Below are 4527 nucleotides of genomic sequence, written 5' to 3' on the forward strand. Positions count from 1 at the left end.
TATAATTCTATAATTATATAATGACATAAAATATGACTGCATCTGGATGGAAGTCCTGATGGGCATGTAAGAGAAGTTTGGAGTTGTGTTTTTTGGGGGTCGTGTTTGATGTGTATTATTGCTCCTTTCCCCCAAGAGTGGATGTCCTTGAGCTTTTGCCTAGGGTAGAAGTCTGTTCAAAGGTGTGGCTTAAAACCACACAAGGGGAAGGGGATGGGACTGCTGACCAGAACTTGGAGACTCCACTCTGGGAGTTTGCCTCTTTGCCACATCTGGATGGAAGTCCTGAGGGGCATGTAAGAGGAGTTGTTTGGGGTTGGATTTTTGGGGGGTCATATTTGATATGTATTAACTGCTCTTTTCCCCCGAGAGTAGGTGAATATTCCTTGAATGATACAGCAATCTTTTGTCTATTTGCTGAACTGAACAACTTAGTGTTGCTGTGATGCTGCACAGTGTTACATAGTCTTGTCAAATACCATAATGGTTATCCATTATGTACAGTGTTTGGATGAGCTTCCAGATTGATTTATGCTGAGAAGCAGGCGTGACAGCCATTCCTAAACGAAATGCCTCTGGAAACTCTACAAACTCTCTAAACTATATAAATATACAGAAATTATATTAGTTATGGAAGAGAATTCTGTACAGAAATGATGTTAGTTATAAGACAGAGTTCAAGCCTTTTGTGCAAAACTTGCTTTCAGTCAGATTTGACTTGACAACACTTAGCCACTACTAAGTGAAACTAGTGCTGTTACATCTGGAAGAACACTCCTCCACTTTGTACATCACTCTTTGTCAATGAGCAATGTGAAGTAACCTGGGTTTGCTGTGATGATGAATCTTGTACCATTGGGGTATCAAAACCCAGAATGGTTTCCCAATGTGGACAATGTTTAGTGGAGCTCCCAATTATAAAGCAGGTTTAGAAACAGGAGTGGCATCCAATTCCTAAACCACGTACCTCTGGAAACTATGAACTTGGAGAAATGACAATAGTTATGAGGAGGCATTAGGTCCTTTGTGGTGCTAAGCTTGAAGGCAATCAACAACAGTAATATATTCTATATTCTATATTCTATATTCTATATTCTATATTCTATATTCTATATTCTATATTCTATATTCTATATTCTATATTCTATATTCTATATTCTATATTCTATATTCTATATTAATTAGATATTAGATGTTAGATGTTAGATATTAGATGTTAGATGTTAGATGTTAGATGTTAGATGTTAGATGTTAGATATTAGATATTAGATATTATATGTGATATGTTATATTATATATTATCATACATTATTGTATATATTATACAATTATATAATATTATACATTATTATAGATAACATATTATTATACATACTACACATTATTATGTATAAATGTGCAAGGAGTTGGAGACAGAAAATCAAAAGGGCGAAACTTGCTCAGCATTTCTTAACCTCAGGGAACTGAAGAACAAATTAAAACCTCAAGTTGCTATAATCACGGATGCTTTAGGCAGAATATTAAATGATCCAAGAAGTATTAAAAGAAGATGGAAAGAATATACTGAGTGACTGTATCAAAAGGAATTGGCAGACACAGAAGAATTTCATAAAACAACATATGAGCAAGAGCCTATGGTGATGAAGGAAGAAGTTCAAGCTGCTTTGAAGGAAATAGCAACTATTTCCTTTGAAGGAAATAGAGGGTATACCAATTGACATATTTCAGCTAACAGATGCTGCTGTGGATGTGCTCACCAAGTTGTGCCAAGAAATCTGGAGAACAACCCCTTGGCCAACTGACTGGAAGAGATCTGTATTTGTCCCCATCCCAAAGAAGGGTGACCCAACAGAGTGTGGAAACTATAGAACAATCTCATTGATTTCACATGCAAGCAAGATTCTACTGAAGATTATCCAAAAACGGCTGGAACAACACATCAGTAGAGAACTGCCATAAGTCCAGGCTGGGTTTAGGAGGGGTCGTGGTACTAGGGATATTGTAGCTAATGTTAGATGGATCTTAGTTGAAAGCAGGGAATACCAGAGGAATGTCTATCTGTGCTTCATTGACTATGCAAAGACGTTTGACTCTGTGCATCATAACAAACTGTGGCTGACTCTGAGAAGAATGGGAATCCCAGAACACTTGATCGTGCTAATGAGAAACCTACACTTGGTCCAAGAGGCAGTCGTCAGAAAAGAGCAAGGAAACACTGCATGGTTCAAAATTGGGAAGGGAGTATGCCAGGGATTTGTCCTGTTTCCATAATTTTTCAACCTGTATGCAGAACAGATAATCTGGGGACTGGGCTCTATACGAAGAAATATGGGGTCAAGATTGGTGGAAGATCTATCAACAATCTGCGATATGCAGATGACACAACCCTGCTTGCTGAAACTGAGGAGGACCTGAAGCACTTGCTGCAGAGGGTCAAGGACTGCAGCCTCCAATATGGATGGAGGATCAATGTCAAGAAGACAAAGATTCTCACCACTGGGCCAATTGGCAGCATCAGGATGGATGGTGAAGAGATTGAGATTATTCACAACTTTAGTTTGCTTGGCTCCACAGTCAACACTCTCGGCACCAGTAGCCAGGAAATAAAAAGACGTATTGCCCTGGGAAAGTCTGCTGTTAGGTACCAAAATACTGACGAGCAATGGTGTCTCTCTGGAGACTAAGGTGCATCTGATATAGGCCATGGTCTTTGCAATCACTTGTTATACATCAGACAGTTGGACAATGACTAAGGAGGATAGAAGGAGAATTGATGCCTTTGAGCTGTGGTGCTGGAGAAGAGTATTGAACATACCATGGACTGCTAGGAAAACAAACAGATTCATCCTGGGAAGGGTCAAATTGGGAAGCTCCTTGGAGGCAAGGACTCTGAGGCTCCATCTAACATACTTTGGACATGTAAAGAGGGACCGGTCCTTGGAGAGGGACCTCATGCTTGGTAGGGTGGAGGGACAGTGCAGGAGGGAAAGGCTCTCTATGATGTGGATTGATTCAGTGACTGGGGTAATTGGGATGGGTGTATAAGAGATGGTGCAATTGGCACAGGACAGAGCAGGGTCTAGGGCTGTTGTACATAGGGTCGCTATGAGTTGCAAGCAACTCGACGGCACCTAACAACAATGTATAAAATAAAAGAGAAGAAAACAAATGAAGAAACATTACTTGAGATAGAATACACCATCTAAAGCAAAGAGGGGGGAATAAAACCCCAAAAATCACGAAAATTATTATCTCAGTGAACTAAGGGAAAAGGTGAGCCACATCCTTCACCACTCTGAGGCCAGGAGATCTAGAAGATGCCTGTTTTTTACTACCAACCCGTATCACTCTAATCAGTATCATAGTGTAAGGTTCTAAACACTTTGAAAGGGGGAAAATGTACAGTAAAATTTAGAACCAGTTTAAGATGGAGTCATCAGAACAGAACCCTGTACATGAAATTATTAAGAAAATATAACTTAAATGAGGCTTATGGATCAAAACATATCTAAGTGTACAATGTAGACTGTGGATCATGGTGATAAGAGCAGAGCCACTTGAGTTAATAAATCTATGACTGTGGTGAATATCCTAATCTTAATTTTCTCTTACTACAGACTTTCTGTATGTATATACTTTTCTAGCTTTCATCAAGATTGGGATTTTATCATTTCTTCTGTGCCCCATCTAAGATTCTCTAGCCCTCTCCTGTCTTTTGTACCAGCAATACTGGAGAAGTAATTTCTGACCTCAGATCAGCTTCCTTGAGAAAAACATGCTTTGCTGTGTATAAGAGAATTTGATGAAGCCCGCTTAATAACGGCTTCATTGGTGATGGAAACTATAAGGTAATTTCATTTCTCTTCTCAGTCTACTGGCTGCAAGACATATCTCACACAGCTTCTCAGAAGTCCCCATCATATAGAGAAGCCCATTGTCCATAGTAACAGTCAACTCTGAGGATTGATTTGGACTTCCTTCCTCTCCACTTCTGCTATCTCTTATCAGTGAAAAGTTTACACTTACATCTTTCAAGGCTCTGGTCAGTGGGAAAGCCTAACCTGCACAAGTAGCTTAGTATTGTAAACCACTGAAAGGGTACAAAGAAGTCAATAAAAACTCCAATTTGAAAAAAAAAAACCCCACAACTAACTCAAACTCATTGCCAATTAATTATAGCTGATTCATCACTGACCCTCTAACAGGATTTTGCAATCTGTAAATCAAACAAATTTATCCTGGAGAGAGTGAAGCTAGGCTGCTCCTTGGAGGCAAGGATTCTGAAGCTTTGTCTGACATACTTTGGACATGTTGCAAGGGGGGATCAGTCCTTGGAAAGAGACAACATGCTTGGGAGGGTGGAGAGACAGTGCAGGAGAGGAAGACTCTCTATTAGGTAGATTGATTCAGTCACTGGGATAATAGGGTTTGGTGTGTCAGAGACATTAAGACTGACAAAGTATAGAATAGGGTTTAGGGCTGTTGAACATGGGGTCACTATGAGTTGCAGGCAACTCGACAGCTCAT

Source organism: Elephantulus edwardii, unplaced genomic scaffold (assembly GCF_000299155.1).
Source record: "Elephantulus edwardii isolate Elephantulus edwardi_28Jun2011 unplaced genomic scaffold, EleEdw1.0 scaffold00007, whole genome shotgun sequence".
NCBI lineage: Eukaryota > Metazoa > Chordata > Mammalia > Macroscelidea > Macroscelididae > Elephantulus > Elephantulus edwardii.